Raw genomic sequence first — 20056 nt, 5'->3', positions numbered from 1 at the left:
TATATTATTCAAAATGCAAGGCTGGATGAAGCACAAACTGGAATCAAGATTGCTGGGAGAAATATCAATAGCCTTAGAAATGCAGATGACACTACCCTTATGACAGAAGGTGAGGAGGAACTGAAAGAACCTTTTGATCAAAGTGAAAGAGGAGAGTGAAAAAACTGACTTAAAATTCAGCATTCCAAAACTAGGATTATGGAATCTGGTCTCATCACTTCATGGCAAATAGATGGGGAAACAATGGAAACGGTGAGAGATTTTATTTTCCTTGGCTCCAAAATCACTGCAGATGGTGACTGCAGCCATGAAATTAAAAGACGCTTGTTCCTTGGAAGAAAAGCTGTGATCAACCTAGACAGCATATTAAAAAGCAGAGACATTACTTTGCCAACAAATATCCATCTAGTCAAAGCTATGGTTTTTCTAGTAGTCATATATGGATGTGAGAGTTGAACTATAAAGAAAGCTGAGTGCTGAAGAATTGATGCTTTTGAACTGTGATTGTTGGATAAGACTCTTGAGAGTCCCTTGGGTAGCAAGCAGATCCAACCAGTCCATCCTAAAGGAAATCAGTCCTGAATATTCATTGGAAGAACTGACATTGAAGCTGAAACTCCAATACTTTGGCCACCTGGTGCGAAGAACTGATTCACTGGAAAAGACCTTGATACTGGGAAAGATTGAAGGCAGGAGGAGAAGGGGACAACAGAGGATGAGATAGTTAAATGGCATCACTGACTCGATAGACATGAGTTTGAGCAAGCTCTGGGAGTTGGTGTTGGACAGGGAAGCCTGGTATGCTGCAGTCCATGGGGTTGCAAAGAGTCGGACATGACTGAGGGACTGAACTGAACTAATTATTGGCCTGTTGAGATTTTCTATTTCTCCATGTGTTTTTGAAACCTAATATATTACATTCAGATTATCCAGTTTGTTGGAGTACAATTGTTCACAATACCCTATTATACTCCTTTTTATTTCTATAAAATCTATCGTATTATACCCTCTTTCATTTCTGATTTTAGTTACTTGGGTATTCTCTCTTTTATCCCTTTGTCAGTCTCTCTAAAGGATTATCAATTTTGTTGACCTTTTCAAAGAATCAACTCTTGGTTATGTAGATGTTCTCTGTTTCTTTTATATTCCGTTTTATTTATCCCTCCTCTTATCTGCATTATTTCCTTCCTCTGATAGCTTTGGATTTAATACATTCTTTTAATTATTGTTTCTCAAGATATAGTTAGATTATTGATTTGAGATCTTTCTCACTTTTTAATGTAACTATTGAAGATGTAAATTTCCCCCTTGGCCCTGCTTTCAGTGTATCCGATGGTTTCCATATGTTGCACTGCTTTATATATTTAGGTACTCTGGTGTTCCATGCATATGTATTTATAACTGCTATAACTTCCAGGTCAATTGACTGTTTTATTAGATAGTGGCCTTCTTTGTCCTGTGAGAGTTTTTGACTTAAAATCTCTTTTGTCTGATGCCGTTCTAGCCTTGTGCTTCTGTCACACCTCTTCAAGTTGCCTTCCTCCAGTATCTCATGATCACAAAGGATGGCTTCTGGCTTTTTCTTCCTGTCATCATATCTGTGAACAGCCTAGGTCAGCAAGCCCTAATGCCTGGATGTTGTAGGTAGAAAGTCTCTTCTCTGAACTGTCATCTAGAGAAGCAATGATAGAAGAGAGGATGGATAGAGGAACCTGGTGATCTACAGTCCATGAGGTTGCAGAGTCAGACATGACTGAGCAACTAATACTTTCACTTTTCAAGTTAGTTTGTTAGAACCTTAACCGCTGATGTGATTGAATTTTATAGGGCTTTTAGGAGGCAATTAAGGTTAAACAAGGTTATAAGGATGGGGTTCTAATTTAGCAGGGTTGGTGGCCTTATAAGAAGAGCAAGAGAGACCTGTCTCTCTCCATGTGCACTCACTAAGGAAAGGCTATATCAGGACATAGAAGGCCATCATCTGCAAGCTGGGAAAAGAAATAAACCAGAAATTGGATTGGTTGGCACCTTGACCTTGAATTTCTACTCAACAGAACTACAGGAAATAAATTTCTGTTAAATAAGCCACCCAATCTATGTATTCTGTTGTGGCAGCTCAAGCTAAGACAAGCCTGTTCATAGTTCACAATTAAATATAGTTACCATTTATGAATAGATTGTGTGTACCATTTAGTTATAAATTAAATGTATATAAAACATAGGTTGAATTGGTATTTAGATAAAATTTTTGTTTAAATACAAACAAATAAATAAATGACAAATCCCATAGATTCTTAAATAGAACCTGTTCAGTGATACGCCTAAGGATGCAAAGCTTTAGGTATCCATTGAACATCTATGTGCCCAGCACTCTTTAAATCAATAATTGAATCCTAACTGTAAAAGCAGTCTCCATATTGTAATTCTTAGCTCTCAGTACATAGTAGGTATCCAGTAAATGTTAGCTGCATTTATATATTATTGTTTTGATTAGTAGAGGTATAAACATCAAAATTCAGCTGGTAAAGAATCTGCCTGCCCTACAGGAGACCCCAGCTGGATTCCTGGGTCAGGAAGATCTGCTGGAGAAGGAATAGGCTACCCACTCCAGTATTCTTGGTCTTCCCTGGTGGCTCAGCTGGTAAAGAATCTGCCTGCAATGCAGGAGACCTGGGTTCGATCCCTGGGTTAGAAAGATCCCCTGGAGAAGGGAACAGCTACCCACTGCAGTATTCTGGCCTGGAGAATTCCATGGGGTTGCAAAGAGTCAGATATGACTGATCAACTTTGTTTTATATCAAAATTAATGGCACAGACACAGAATATTCTCTAGAGAAGTATCCTTTTAGGAAGATAGAAATATATAGACAGGAAAGTGTATATTGGACAAAGTTATTTGTGATTATCTAATGCCTCTCAGTAATATGGTTAAAGAGACACTGTTTTCAGATGTTGGAATATTTTTCTATCAAGTTCAGTATTACTTTTTGGAAGGAAATGTCCTACTATTATTTAAAAAAGAAACATTTAATATCCTTTTGAAAACTTACAGTGATCTCCAAAATCAGGGAAAAGGCACTTTGGAATTATATATGGTTCTGAGTCCCCTGTTAATTCGTTTAGGATTTTTAAAAAAATTATTGGAGTATAGTTGATTTATAATGTTCTAGGTTTATGACAAGGTAAATCAACTATGCATATAAATCTACTCTTTTTTATATTCTTTTCCCATACAGGGCATTACACAGCATTGAGTAGACTTCCCTGTGCTATACAGTAGGTTCTCATTAATTATTTTATATATAGTAGTATGTATGTGTCAATTCCAATCTCTCAAGTTATCCCTCCTCTCTTCACCCTCCCAGCTCCCCCCAGGCCCCATGCTGGCTCCTTGTAACCATAAGAATATTTTCTACACCTGTGGCTCTATTTCTCCTTTGTAAATAAGTACATTTGTACTATTTCTTTAGATTCCCATATAAGCAGTGTTGTTGTTCAGTCGCTCAGTCATGTCCAACCCTTTGCAACCCCATGAACTGCAGCACTCCAGGCTTCTCTGTCCTTCACGATCCCCCTGAATTTGGTCAAACTCATGTCCATTGAGATGGTGATGCTATCTAACCATCTCATCCACTGTCTTCCCCTTCTCCCCTGCCTTCGATCTTTCGCAGCATCAGGATCTTTTTCAATGAGTTGGCTCTTCCTTTCAGGTGGCCAAAGTATTAGAGGTTCAGCATCAGTACTTCCAATGAATAGTCAGGGTTGATTTCCTTTGTGATTGACTGGTTTGATCTCCTTGCTGTCTGAAGAGTCTTCTCCCAGCACTACAATTCAAAAGCATTAATTTTTCGGTGCTCAGCTTTCTTTATGGTTCAACTTTCACATCTGTACATGACTACAAGAAAAACCATAGATTTGACTAGATGGACCGTTGTGTACAAAATGATGTCTCTGCTTTTTAATACTCTCTAGGTTTGTTATAGCTTTTCTTCCAAGGAGCAAGCGTCTTTTAATTTCATAACCAGAGTCACCATCCACAGTGATTTTGGAAAACAAAAAAATAAAGTTTGTCAGTGTTTCCATTTTTTCCCCCATCTATTTGCCTTGGAAGAAAAGTTATGACCAACCTACATAGTATATTCAAAAGCAGAGACGTTACTTTGCCGACTAAGGTCTGTCTAGTCAAGGCTATGGTTTTCCCAGTGGTCATGTATGGATGTGAGAGTTGGACTGTGAAGAAGACAGAGTGCTGAAGAATTGATGCTTTTGAACTGTGGTGTTGGAGAAGACTCTTGAGAGTCCCTTGGACTGCAAGGAGATCCAACCAGTCCATTCTGAAGGAGATCAGTCCTGGGATTTCTTTGGAAGGAATGATGCTAAAGCTGAAACCCCAGTACTTTGGCCACCTCATGCGAAGAGTTGACTCATTGGAAAAGACTCTGATGCTGGGAAAGACTGAAGGCAGGAGGAGAAGGGAACAACAGAGGATGAGATGGCTGGATGGCATCACGGACTCGATGGACGTGAGTCTGAATGAACTCCAGGAGTTGGTGATGGACAGGGAGGCCTGGCGTGCTGCGATTCATGGGGTCGCAAAGAGTCGGACACGACTGAGTGACTGAGCGACTGAACTGAACTGAACTGATGAGACCAGATGCCATGATCTTAGTTTTTTGAATGTTCAGTTTTAAACCAGCCTTTTCACTCTCCTCTTTTACCTTCATCAAGAGGCTCTTTAGTTCCTCTTTGCTTTCTGTCATTAGGGTGGTGTCATCTGCATACCTGAGGTTATTGATATTTCTCCCAGCAATCTTGATTACAGCTTCTAGTTCATCCAGCCCAGTATTTCACATGATGTGCTCTGATTATAAGTTAAATAAGCAGGCTGACAATATAAACCCTTGACATATTCCTTTCCCAACTTGGAACCAATCTGTTTTTCCATGTCCAGTTCTAACTGTTGCTTCTTGATCTGCATACAGGTTTCTCAGGAGGCAGGTAAAGTGGTCTGGTATTTCCATCTCTCGAAGTATTTTCCAGAGTTTCTTGTGATTCACACAGTCAAAGGCTTTAGTATAATCAGTGAAGCAGAAGTAGAAGTTTTTCTGGAATTCTCTTGCTTTTTCTTTGATCCAACAAATGTTGGCAATTTTCTCTGTGGTTCCTCTGCCTTTCTAAATCCAGCTTGAACAAATAGAAGTTCTCAGTTCATGTACTGTTAAAGCCTAGCTTGAAGGAATTTGAGCATTACTTTGTTAGCATGTGAAATGAGTGCAGTTGTGTAGTAGTTTGAACATTATTTGACATTGCCCTTCTTTGGGACTGGAATGAAAACTGATCTTTTCCAGTCCTGTGTCCACTGCTGAGTTTTCCAAATTTGCTGGTATGTTGAGTGCAGCACTTTAACAGCATCATCTCAGCCTCAATTCCATCACCTCAGCTAGCTTTGTTTGTAGTAATGCTTCTAAAGGCCCTCTTGACTTTGCACTCCAGGATGTCTGGCTCTAGGTGAGTGACTACACCATCATGGTTGTCCAGGTCATTAAGACCTTTATGTACAGTTCTTCTGTGTATTCTTGCCACCTTTTCTTAGTATCTTCTGCTTCTCTTAGGTCCATTCCATTTCTGTCCTTTTTTGGGCCCATATTTGCATGAAATGTTCCCTTAGTATCTCTAATTTTCTTGAAAAGATCTCAGTCTTTTCCATTCTATTGTTTTCCTCTATTTCTTTGCATTATTCACTTTAGAAGACTTTCTTATCTTTCCTTGCTATTCTCTGGAACTCTTCATTCAGATGGGTGAATCTTTCCTTCTCTCTTTTGCCTTTCACTTTTCTTTTCTCAGCTACTTGTAAGGCCTCTTCAGCCAACCATTTTGCCTTGTTGCATTTCTTTTTCTTGGGTATGTTTCGATCGTTGCCTCTGTTCAGTGTTTTGAACCTCTATCCATAGTTCTTCAAGCATTGTCTATCAGATCTAACCTATTGAATCTATTTGTTACTTCCACTGTATAAGGAATTTGATTTAGGTCATACCGGAATGGCCTAGTGGTTTTCCCTACTTTCTTCAATTCAAGTCTGTATTTTGCAATTAGGAGTTCATGATCTGAGCCACGGTCAGCTCCAGGTCTTGTTTTTGCTGACTGTATAGAGCTTCTCCATCTTAGACTCCAAAGAATATAACCAATCTGATTTCAGTATTGACTCTCTGATGATGTCCACATGTAGAATCATCTTTTGTTTTCTTGGAAGAGGATGTTTGCTATGACCAATGCATTCTCTTGGCACGACGCTGTTAGCCTTTGTCCTGCTTCATTTTGTACTCCAAGGCCAGACTTGCCTATTACTCCAGTTACCTCTTGATTCCCTACTTTTGCATTCCAGTCATCTATGATGAAAGGGATATCTCTTTTGGTGTTAGTTCTAGAGGGTCTTGTAGATATATATTGATATATAAACAATATCATATGATATTTGTCTTTCTCTGACTTTCTTCACTCAATATGACAACTTCTAGGTCCATATGTATTACTGTAAATAGCATTATTTTGTTCTTTTATATGGATGAGAAATATTCTATTATATATATGTACCATGTCTTTTTCCATTCATCTGTCAGTGGACATTTAGATTTTTTCCATCATCTGGCTATCATAAATAGTGCTGCCGTGAATGTAGGTTACGTGTATCTTTTTGAGTTATGTTTTTTTCCATGTATATGCCTAGGAGTGAGATCAGTTCAGTTCAGTTCAGTAGCTCAGTCATGTCCGACTCTTTGTGACCCCATGAATCGCAGCACGCCAGGCCTCCCTGTCCATCACCAACTCCCGGAGTTCACTCAGACTCACGTCCATTGAGTCCGTGATGCCATCCAGCCATCTCATCCTCTGTTGTCCCCTTCTCCTCCTGCCCCCAATCCCTCCCAGCATCAGAGTCTTTTCCAATGAGTCAACTCTTCGCATGAGGTGGCCAAAGTACTGGAGTTTCAGCTTTAGCATCATTCCTTCCAAAGAAATCCCAGGGTTGATCTCCTTCAGAATGGACTGGTTGGATCTCCTTGCAGTCCAAGGGACTCTCAAGAGTCTTCTCCAGCACCACAGTTCGAAAGCATCAATTCTTTGGGGCTCAGCCTTCTTCACAGTCCAACTTTCACATCCATACATGACCACTGGGAAAACCATAGCCTTGACTAGACAGAGCTTAGTCGGCAAATTAATGTCTCTGCTTTTGAATATATTATCTAGGTTAGTCATAACTTTTCTTCCAAGGAGTGAGTGTCTTTTAATTTCATGGCTGCAGTCACCATCTGCAGTGATTTTGGAGCCCAAAAAAATAAAGTCTGACATTGTTTCCACTGTTTCCCCATCTGTTTCCCATGAAGTGATGGGACCAGATGCCATGATATTCGTTTTCTGAATGTTGAGCTTTAAGCCAACTTTTTCACTCTCCTCTTTCACTTTCATCATGAGGCTTTTTAGTTCCTCTTCACTTTCTGCCATAAGGGTGGTAGCTGAGTCATATCATAGATCTATTTTAGGTTTTTAAGGACCCACCACACTGTTGTCCTTAGTGGCTGTATCATTTTAATTTCCATCCAGAAGTTCAGGAGGGTTCCCTTTCCTCCACTATCTTTCCAGCATTTATTGTTTGTAGATTTTTTTGATGATGGCCATTCTGACTAGTGTGAGGGGATACTGCATTAGAGTTTGATTTGCATTTTTCTAATAATTGTGATATTGAGCATCATTTCCTGTAGCTCTTGGCAATTTGTGCGTCTTCTTTAGAGAAATGTCTATTTAGATCTGCTTATTTTTTGATTGGGTTGTTTGTTTTGATATTGAGCTGCATGAGTTTTTTGTGTATTTTTGAAATTAATCTTTTGTCAATAGCTTTGTTTACAGATATTTTCTCCCATTTTGAGAGTTTTCTTTTTATCTTGTTTATGGTTTCCTTTGGTGCACAAAAGCTTTTAAACTTAATTAGATCTCATTTGTTTGTTTTTATTTTCCTTATTCTAGGAGGTGGATCAAAAAAGATCTTGCTGTGATTCATTTCAAAGGGTATTTTCCTGTTTTCCTCAAAGTTTTATAGTGTCTGGCCTTACATTTAGGACTTTAGTCAATTTTGAGTTTATTTTTGTGTTGTGTAATGGAGTCTACTAATTTCATTCTTTTACATGTGGCTATTCAGTGTTCCCAGCACCACTTACTGGAGAATCTGTGTTTTTTTCCATTGTATATTCTTGCCTTCTTTGTCATAGAATAGGTGATGATAGTTGTGTGGGCTCATCTCTGGGCTTTCTCCCTGTTTCATTGATCTATACTGCTGTTTTTATGCCAGTATGACACTGTTTTGATGACTGTAGCTTTATATTATAGTCTGAAGTCAGTTCAGTTCAGTTCAGTCGCTCAGTCATGTCCGACTCTGCGACCCCATGAATCGCAGACTCCAGGCCTCCCTGTCCATCAACTCCGTGAGTTCACTCAAACTCATGTGCCTCGAGTCGGTGATGCCATCCAGCCATCTCATCTCTGTCATCCCCTTCTCCTTCTGCCCCCAGTCCCTCCCAGCATCAGGGGCTTTTCCGAGTCAACTCTTCGCATGAGGTGGCCAAAGTATTGGAGTTTCAGCCTCAGCATCAGTCCTTCCAATGAACAACCATGAGTGGTCTCCTTTAGGATGGACTGGTTGGATCTCCTTGCAGTCCAAGGGACTCTCAAGAGTCTTCTCCAACACCACAGTTCAAAAGCATCAATTCTTTGGTGCTCAGCTTTCTTCACAGTCCAATGCTCACATCCATACATGACCACTGGAAAAACCATAGCCTTGACTAGATGGACCTTTGGTGGCAAAGTAATATCTCTGGTTTTTAATATGCTATCTAGGTTGGTCATAACTTTCCTTCCAAGGAGTAAGCATCTTTTAATTTCATGGCTGCAGTCACCATCTGCAGTGATTTTGGAGCCCAAAACAATAGTCTGACACTGTTTCCACTGTTTCCCCATCTATTTCCCATGAAGTGCTGGGACCGGATGCCATGATCTTAGTTTTCTGAATGTTGAGCTTTAAGCCGACTTTTTCACTCTCCTCTCACTTTCATCAAGAGGCTTTTTAGCTCCTCCTCACTTTCTGCCATAAGCGTGGTGTCATCTGCATATCTGAGGTTATTGATATTTCTCCCAGCAATCTTGATTCCAGCTTGTGCTTCTTCCAGCCCAGTGTTTCTCATAATGGACTCTGCATAGAAGTTAAATAAGCAGGATGACAGTATACAGCCTTGACCTACTCCTTTTCCTATTTGGAACCAGTCTGTTGTTCCATGTCCAGTTCTAACTGTTGCTTCCTGACCTGCATACAGGTTTCTCAAGAGGCAGGTCAGGTGTTCTGGTATTCCCATCTCTTTCAGAATTCTCCACAGTTTATTGTGATCCACACAGTCAAAGGCTTTGGCATAGTCAATAAAGCAGAAACAAATGTTTTTCTGGAACTCTCTTGCTTTTTTGATGATCTGGTGGTTGTTGGCAATTTTATCTCTGGTTCTTCTGCCTTTCCTAAAACTGGCTTCAGCATCTGGAAGATCACAGTTCATGTATTGCTGAAGCCTGGCTTGGAGAATTTTGAGCATTACTTTACTAGCATGTGAGATGAGTGCAATTGTGCGGTAGTTTGAGCATTCTTTCAGGGCGCCTGATTTCTGAAGCTCCATTTTTCTTTCTCCAGATTGCTTTAGCTATTCATGGTCTTTAATGCTTCGATAGAAATTGAAAACAAAAATTTTTTGTTCTAATTCTGTAAAAAATGCTCTTATGTAATAGGGATTGCATTGTATTCTACTGCTTTTGGATGAAATATCTGATAAATATCAATTAAGTTTACCTGGTCTAATGTGTCATTTAAAGCTTGGCTTTCCTTGGCTCAGACAGTAAACATCTGTCTACAATGTGGGTGACCTGGGTTCAATCCCTAGGTCGGGAAGATCTGCTGGAGAGGGAAATAGCAATCCACTCCAGTACTATTGCCTGGAAAATCCCATGGACAGAGGAGCCTGGTGGGCTACAGTCCATGGGGTCGCAAAGAGTCGGACACGACTGAGTGACTTCACTTTCACTTTCCTTATTAATTTTCTGTCTGGATGATCTATCCATTGGTATAAAGGGCGTTGTTAACATCCCCCCACTGTTATCATGTTACTATTTCCCCATTTATTGCTGTTAGCATTAGTCATATATATTGAGGTGCAGCTATGTTGGGTGCTTAAGTATTTACAATTGTTATGTCTTTTTCTTAGATTTATTCCTTGAGTATTATGTAGTATATTTCCTTATATCTTGTAATAGTCTTTATTTTAAATTTGATTCTATTTTATGACTGTTGCTACTCCAGCTTTCTTTTGATTTCTATTTGCATGGAAGATCTTTTTCCATCCCCTCACTTTCAGTCTGGGTTTGTTCCTAGGTCTGAAGTGGATCTCACGCATATATATGGATCTTGGGTTTGTTGTTATTTTTTTTTTAATCTATTCATCTAATCCATGTCCTTTGGTAGGAGCATTTAATCCATTTACATCTAAGGTAGTTATTAATATGTACATTTCTATTGCCATTTAAAAATTGTTTTGGGTTTGTTTTTGTAGGTCTTTTTTTTTTTTTTTTGGTCTGATTAGAGGAGTTCCTTTAGCATTTGTTGTAAAGCTAGTTTGATGGTGCTGAATTATCTTAGTTCTGGCTTGTCTGTAAAACTTTTGATTTCTTTATAGGATCTGAATGAGATTCTTATTGGGTAGAGTGCTTTTGTTTGTATGTTTTCCCCTTTCATTACTTTAAATATATCTTACCGTTCCCTTCAGGCCTGTAGAGTTTCTGCTAAAAAAGATCAGCTATAACCTAATGAAGATTCCCTTGTATGTTATTTTTTGCTTTTCCCTTGCTGCTTTCATTTTTTCTTTGTGTTTAATTTTTGTTAGTTTGATTAGTGTGTGTCTTGGTGTGTTTATCCTTGAGTTTATCCTATATGGGATTTCCTGTGCTTCCTGGATTTGGGTGATTACTTCCTTTCCCATATTAGGAAACTTTTTAAACTATAATCACTTCAAATATTTTCTCAGACCCTTTCTCTTTCTCTTTTTCTGGACCCCTATAATTTGAATGTTGGTGCACTTAATGTTGTCCCAAAAGTCTCTGAGACTGTCCTCATTTCTAACATTCTATCTTCCCGTCTACTTACCTGTTCTTCTGCCTTAGGTTTTGCTATTGATTTTCTTCCAGTGTATTCTTAATTTCAGTTATTTTGTTCATCACAGTTTATTCTTTAATTCTTTTAGGTCTTTGTTAAGCACTTCTTATATTTTGTCAATCTGTGCTTACATTGTGTTTCTGAGATCTTGGATCATCTTTACTATCATAACTCTGAATTCTTTTTCAGGTAGATTGTCTATTTCCTCATTTATTTGACCTTGTGGGTTTTTACCTTGGTCCTTTATCTGCAACATATTTCTCTTGTCACCTCATTTTGTCTAAATTACTGTGTTTGTGGTCTCTTTTCTGCATGCTTTAGGGGAGCAGTTCCTTTTGCTTCTATGTCTGCCCCTGGTGGGTGAGGTTGGTCCAGGATCTTGTGTAGGCTTCCCTTCCACTCAATTCAAATGTTGAAATCCTAATCCCCTACTGTGATGGCATTAGAGGGTAGGCCCTTTGGGATATAGTTAAGTTTACATGATATCATATGGTGGGTGCCCATAATAGCATAAATTGCATTATAAAACAAGGAAGAGACATCAGTACTTCCTTTATCCACCATGTGAGACTACAGCAGCCATCTTCAAGTCAGAAAGATGGCTATTACCAAAACCCAACCATGCTGGTAACCTGACATATCAGAGGTCCCAGCCTCCAGATCTGTGAAAAATAAATGTCTGGTTTTCTAAGTCAAGTAGTCCATGGTATTCTTTTCTTATTTAGAAGCCTGAGCAAACAAAGACAAGTCACTTCCTTCTGTCCTTGGTGCAAGGACATGGAGAGAATAGGGCAAAGGTGAGAAAAAGCCCCAGGAAATTTCCTACCATCTTGAATGTGGATTTTTCTTGGCAGCTATAGATTCTTAGCCAGTTTCCAAAGCTCCTGCAAAGTTATCTTAATCAGTGTGTGATTATTTATTTGGAAATTCTGTAGGGAAATGAGAGCCTGAAGCTTCCTAGCCCTTACATCTTTATGTGCTGCATGCTATTCTTAGTCACTCAGTTGTGTTCAGCTTCCTGACAGGCTCCTCTGTCCATGGGATTCTCTAGGCAAGAATACTGGCTGCTGCTGCTGCTAAGTCGCTTCAGTCGTGTCCGACTCTGTGCGACCCCATAGATGGCAGCCCACCAGGCCCCTCATCACTGGGATTCTCCAGGCAAGGACACTGGAGTGGGTTGCCATTTCCTTCTCCAAAGCATGAAAGTGAAAAGTGAAAGTGAAGTTGCTCAGTCATGTCCGACTCTTAACGACCACATGGACTGCAGCCTCAGGCTCCTCTTGAGTGGGGTGCCATTGCCTTCTCCATTACATCTTTATAGAGAATGTTTATTTTGAAACATAAGGGATAATGTATAGTGAATCCAAGTACAATATGTCAAAGTGAGTATATTGGTTTACCTGGGTGTTTTGAAAGTTGATCAATATTTAATGAATATATTTAATATTTTAATATCATAATTTGATTAAAACTCTAAATTCATGAACTTGATTCCATAGTTCACTATGTTCACTGTCAAATATCCTGAAGTATATATGATAAATAGCCATTTCATGCTTAAGTATATATACTGTACCTATATACAGAAACATTCTTGAGCAGTTACAAAGTATAGTATTATACCAAGTATGTTTTTTAATATATAACAAATACATTATTTCCTTGTGCCCAAAATGCAAATTTGCAAATTGCATCCAGGAACTCATCAAATCTGCTGGATGAATTATGTAATTCAATTTGGCAAAATTTTTGCTCACAGCACAAATAGTTTTCTTTGGTTTTCTTGGATTCTGTTCTAAGAAGGAGGTAGCTGGAAAAAAGTGAAAAATTACAGGATATGATTCATAAAAATCCCACATCTTTTTTGTGTGCTTGTACATTCTTTTTTGAGGGAAAATGTTTTTGTCCCACAGCAGTGATTTCTCTTCATTCTCAGTAAGTAGTTTTTAGTTGGAAAGATACCCATGGATAGGATACCCAAGGTATTCAAAAAAGGGAACGAGAGGAAGATGCATGCCATTTAGCATCTAGAAGAACATGTAGCATATTCATTAAATCTCTTTTTCACCAGAAAGGAATGTGAAGCCTGAACTTTAACATGGCCACAGTACATACTAGAGAGCAAAGAAATGAAACCTCAGCTATGTATGTTCCTGCCAAGCATTAGCCCAAATCCTTCAGTCGCTGACATTTGATGGGTATCTGTTTCCCTGTCATGTTTGAAGAGAGAAGAAAATAATGCCCATGTAACCCTATCCTCATTTCTAAGGTTTAAACAAGTGGAACTCACTACGCTTTCTTCCTCTTTTCACTTGTTGGCTACAGTGAGATTAAGCATACATGCCCTAAGAAAGAACTACCAGCACTGCATTGTCAGAGGTAGTTTTCAGAGGATACAAGAAACATCACATGACTAAGAGTAGTCACATCTCTGCCAATGGCCTATATGCTTCTTTCTTTCCTTTCTTGAAGCAGCTGGCAAACCCGTTCATGATTTTGGTTTGTGAAAAACTCTTACGGTAATAGCTATTCATTACCCAGAGTGAAGAGTTCTCTTAAGCAGTGGAATGACCAACAGTTTCACAAACTAAAGTATAAATTTCAGGCATATGAATAATTCACAGAATATCAGAGCTAATGGGAACCACACAGATTAGATATCTGATGCTCTCATTTCATAGCATGAGCCTGACACCACGTCTAATGCTGTCAGTGTGAAGGCCCGGTTAGGCTGCCACACATCTCTCATAAAGGTGGGAGAGTTGAATGCTGCCTTTTGCTTGTTGTGAGGAGTTGCCAGAACAGGGAACCCAAAGGTTTGTGTTTTAATACCTATGTAGAGATAGGAGATGAATATTTGGAACTTCCTGAGTTAGAGAGTTGGAACTATGAAACCTATCCTGTACACCATGTTTACAATTAATCTAAGACCCTTGAAAGACTACCCCCAAGTGGCAGGGAAGACTGAAATAATAAAAAGAAAAATCTGCCCATTGACAACAGAATGACAAGGAAGCTGGTAACCTTTTGTGGATACTGGATGGGAAAGAAAATTTATCCTGAGAAGTGGTAAGCCTGCACGTAGATTTGTGATTTCAGGTGACATCAGTTAGATGGTCAAAGAACCCATAAGTAGCAAAATTAGCAGCAAAATAGTCCTAAGTAGTAAAACTTATGGGATCCCTGCCAGAAGAAAATAAAATAATGCTCAAGATTGGTATGTCCTCAATTCAGATAATATGGAATTTCCACAGGTAAAAGTCTACCAAAAATGAATTCACATGATTTTTTTATAAGAGTAAATAAACTATATAAGCAATGCTTGAGTACTCAAGCCCATAGAGAACTCTGAGAAACAACATAAACTAAATGTGTAGAAGATGATTAAAATGTAAAACAAGAAGCATAAAGCAATAAGATACCAATAGAGGAATATTGAAAAAGAAGTGAATACATTTTAGAAAATGAGTAGTGAGGTCTTTGAAAGTTAAAATTCATAGTATAGAAATGCATTAAATTAGACCTGAGAAGATTTGAGCAAATTATGCAGAAGGGAGAATAAAAAGAAAATGCAATGGAAAACGTAAAAGGCAGGTTCATGGACAAAAAGTATAGAGTGAGGCCTATCAATATATCTATTAAGAGTTACATTAAACAAGAATGAAGAAGGCAATAGAAGATAGGGAGAGCTGCTACCAGTTATAAATAACTTAGAATACCCCAAATAGATGAAAGATTTTTATTTTCAGATTTAAAAAACATCATAAGTACCTTTGTAGCATAAACACAAAAATCATACCTACTCATAGAGAAGATTTTAAAAGATCTAGAGAGAGAGAAAAAATAGTTTCCTTTCAAAGGAATGATAATTGGGCAATTCAAGACATACTGATAGTGAAAGTAGAGGCAGGAATAGAATAAAATGATGCTGTCACCATGCAACATAGAATACTGTATCTAGCCAACATATCATTTAAGAGTGAAGCCAAAAGAAAACATTTTAAACAGGGAGAGTGGACGTTAACCATTGCACACCTGACAGAAGAAATTGGGTGCAAGCAAAATTATTGTGCAAAGAAGTTGGCCAACATGATGAAACACTACTGACTCTTACTGTTGTAAATGGAAAATAGTAATCACTGGTATATAACAATTGTTTTAAATGTAATGTTTAAAACAAGGTGAAACTAAATACTAGACAATAATGAGACGTAAAGTATATAAGAATCAATGTAATTTAAGACTCATTCTGAAAAGGGAAAAGAGAGATGTATGACTAAGATAATTCAGTTTAAGTCAAGTCAATAATGTGAGTAATCACTAAATAATAGAAACATTATGCATAGCTTTCCTAAAAGAACAGAAGTATAATGTTAAACTTAGAAACATTTCCATTATCTTCTCTGGGAATACTCTGGAAATACATCAACCCAGTTTGAATTTCTGTAAACAAGATTTATATATTTGCCTGCTTTTAAAGGTCTGTTTCTTAAAGCTCTGAACACCTTACTCAACTTGATCTCAACAGAGAGGACAATGATTTTGCAACACAGATTATAGTATAGAGTTCCATATACTTTTCCATTCACTTTCCATTGTGCTTAAAAAAGAGTAGTGACAAGAAGGAACTATCTCATAGCATCTAGCAACTTTTTTATAAATATTCACCAATTGCAAAGCAGTGTGTATGGCTGTGTGGAACTGCTGGGTTTAATCTAATAGTTTCTTGGAAGAGATGAACATATGTATAATCATAAAAAGAAGTTAGAATGCATTTAGTTAAGCATGGGCCGATTTTTAAACTGGGGAAATTATAACTTCAAAATGGCAGAATAATTTTAATGGCACAGAAACCCCTTATAAATGCATTCTGTCTGATGAGGATGTTATAGTCTATCAGAGTTTGGGTTCTGATGAAAGAACTGAAACTACTGCTTAAGATCAGTGCTTTGAAAGTAAAAGAGGTTGAAAATTATGTTTCATTAAAGGGCAAATGAAATAAAGCAGAAATGGTTATTGAAGAACTTGATTATCTGGGACTTGATGTACCAGAAATTATAATTAACTGATTTAAAAAAAAAATAATGGGAGAAATGCAAATGCCTGCAGTTCAGAAAGCAATTTCTAAGGGGATTTTTAAGATGTCTAAAAATTTAATCTACTTTGTAATTCTCAACATTAGATACTTTTAACTGAATGTTGACATTAAGGATAGTAGACATTAGTGATGAAAGGGACAATAACAATCACCTGAAATTATATCTACTTTCTTGATAGATTTTTGTCCAAATCTTCCTGTGAATATAATTATATGTAAATTAGACAACAAATACTTCTTGTATGTGTTCTATGTCTGCCTCTGTGTTACAATTCTATGGAGGAAAAAAGAAAACAAAATAGGGCACACTTTTTAAAGCCTTCATGTCATACAATTCTAAACTCAAACCTCTGGTAAAATTGCTTTTGCAGTTATATGGGAGGGAGATTTAATGAAATTTTCATTTCTTTTATATAGTTGTATCACCAATTTTCTTGCTCTTCTCAGTGGTATTACAAGAAGAACGCTGCATATATGTGACACAGGAAGCATTCAGTGATTGTTGATTACACTGGATAAAACAGTTTGGGTAGCAGTAAAGTAAATGGGCTTTTTTCTGGCATGTGATTCTCAGTTTCCTCATCTATTAATTTACTCCCCTCACAAGAATGTTTTGAGATTTAAATAGGAACACAGGGTAAGTTTTTAATAGATATTATTTCTTTAAGAATAAATGAAACAACTAAGATAAATGTTTAGCAAAGAGAAAAAATAATGTAATAAAAATATACATTCTTGAAAGAAACAACCACATTTAACATGGATATAAAGTCTTCATATATAATTAAGAATAAATATTCATAAATATATAATTAAAACTTTTTGCTACTCATTAAATTGATATACACTATCACATTTTAAATTTTTAAATCTTTTGGAGGAAAAACAAAGAATATATGTGGGACTATATAAAAATTTAAATGTACTATATATGTTTTGAATACAGAATTAATAGTGGCTTTTCTAGATATATTAAGAACTTTAAATTTGAGTTGATCTAACATAAATGCAAGACTTTTTTCCAGTTTTTTAAAAAGATTTTAAAAAGGGAATTCATTCATCTCCTTCCCTGACTCTTGTTTCCCTATTTTTAGGACATCTGAAAGAAGAGCTATCCATTTTCTCTGAAGTACTTATTAGGATATGTGGTGAATCATCCATTTGTGGTCACCTGGGAGAGTCACAGAAATTGATATTAACATTAATATACAAAGCTAAACAGTAACTATAATATTTGGAAGTATTTTGACCTAACTCTAAAAGTGTTAGGTAGGAGAAGAAATTTTTAGACTTCTAGTTTTATTTATAAATCACTTTTAAAAAACTATAACATTCATTCTTATTTTTTACTTATACTCCATTTTTTCAATTGCTATCATTTCACTGCAAAAACTTAAAGCAAAGAACCATGAAGTAACATTTGCCATTTGACAAATCTGATTAAACCAAAGGTGTTTATTATTGAAACTGACTCTACCCACCCACTCCATCTCAAGTTTACTTTCTGTTAGACAAAATATTACTGTCTTTTCCCAGAAGGAACCCAAACCATTGTCCACTGGAAACAGTTATGTTTTAGGCTGTTAAACATTGCAGGGGGTTATAAAATACAAAAATAAGTATTGGTGTTGGAATGGATTTGAAGAGTTTTTGGAACATGTATTCCAAAGACATCTTAGGGTTCTTGACCAGATTAAAGAAAGATGTTGTAATAGGGAGGGGAAAAAAATGTTTTGTAACTTGCACTTACCTAGTTGCAATTACTAGATCCATTTAAAATGATAATTTAATAAAATCATAAGGTTAGCAGAGAATGAACAGTCTATTCTGAAGGTTACTCATAGCTTTATACTTAAAGAATGCCTTCAGTATGCCATCTTTGACATCCCATGTTTGTTGTTTGGAGGGAGGACAGGCTTTAGAGCTAAACAGACACAGGTAAGGATTTAATCTTCTTATTGTCAATGGACAAGTAAACAAGTAGCCTTTTCCTTGCTCCATGCTTTCATCTGTAAATGGGAGTAATACATGATGTAGAGGTCATGTGATGGATGATATAATTTTGGTACAGTGCTCAGTAGAGTAACAGGCACGTAGTAGTAGTAGTTTAGTTGCTAAGCTGGGCCCAACGCTTGTGACCCCATGGACTGTAGCCCGCCAGGCTCCTCTGTCCATGGGATTTCCCAGGCAAGAATACTGGAGTGGGTTGCCATTTCCTTCTCCAGGGGATCTTCCTGACCCAGGGATTGAACCCACGATTCCTCTATTACAGGTGGTCTCCTGTGTTGTAGGGGGATTCTTTAATGACTGAGCCGTTGGGGAAGCCAGCAGGCACATTGTTGGTGCTTAATCACTGTTAGCTATCACTATTATTATTTATCCTGACCAGAAACTTACATTCAAACAGCAACTCCATTTTAATTTACTTTTTCTTTGGTGAATTCTCACATTATTATAAAGGGAATTTACTTGCAAATACCATTTTAGCTTTTTGAAAGTGGAGCAGCTATATGGCACAGTAATTTATAATTAGTAATATTTATTCAACAAATATTTGTTAAACAGCTAGTATTCAGAGTTTAATTGTAGGCACTATAGAGGTAGAAAAATAAGAACACTTTTATTTCAAATAGGTTTTATTCACTCTACAACTAGAGGAAGGTCTAGTTCAGTAGAAAACACAAGACAAAAGGAGAGCTTTCATATTCTTTGAAGGAGAATCATGACGTTAACATCATCAACAATAATCCGGAACACACCATTGGCTTTTCCATTCAGTATTTTCAAATACAAAAGCAAAGGAATCAGAAGGTGAATAGTCCATGAGCATATTCAACAATGGTATTGTTATTAGGTATTAATCCTTTATTAGATAATTATTTTTCACATCTGGGAAAACATCACTGGCAGCAAAATTTTAAGAAAAGTTTGGCAACATGTATTTTTCTCAGCAGTTCTGGATGACAGATTTTAGTGAATGCTAGCCAAAAAAATTAAGGGCAAAACCACTGGTGCACAGAAGACAACAAACTGATCTTATTACAGAAACAGATAGCAGACCACAATATAAAAGACATTTTAATTTTACACCAAGCCAGAAACTCCAGATTGATTGGCATACACATCAACAAGCCTGGTCCGTGTTTAGTCATGAGAGTGACAAGTATTGACTTCCTGCCTGCTCTGCCTACCTTATTTTAAAATACCAGGATATTTGCTTTCAATGACACAAACTGCCGAAGCTATAATCTACAGAATGACCACTCACTGTTAACAGCATGTCTGTTTATGCCCAGTCGCCACTGAAAAGACAATTACATATCACCCAACTGTGGAGCTAGACATTGACACTGCTTACCCAGAAAGAGTTTAGGAATCTTACAGTTTAGGAAGAGCATATGAAGATTTTTAATCTAAAAACGGTCTTTGCATACTCAAGGAAGTGCCATTCCTCCTCAGATTTTAAGAGTTCTTAATTCATATATTAAAAAAACCACACAAACAACAAAAAAACTATTCTACTTAGTTTTAATAAAAGCAGTAGCCAAAAATTGTTGCAAATTCTCTAACCAAATGTCATAAAATGCCGACTCCAAAAAAGGGCACCACGTTGAAGCCTAAAGGGCATGACTACAATGTCCCACAAAACATTTGACCCTCCTCACTTGATGTTGCAACATTTGCTTCTAACATGCCTAAGGCCCAAACAGAAATAAAAGAACTCTGGA

This window comes from Budorcas taxicolor, chromosome 4 (assembly GCF_023091745.1).
Source record: "Budorcas taxicolor isolate Tak-1 chromosome 4, Takin1.1, whole genome shotgun sequence".
Taxonomy (NCBI): Eukaryota; Metazoa; Chordata; class Mammalia; order Artiodactyla; family Bovidae; genus Budorcas; species Budorcas taxicolor.
Note: the sequence above shows the minus strand (reverse complement) of the source record.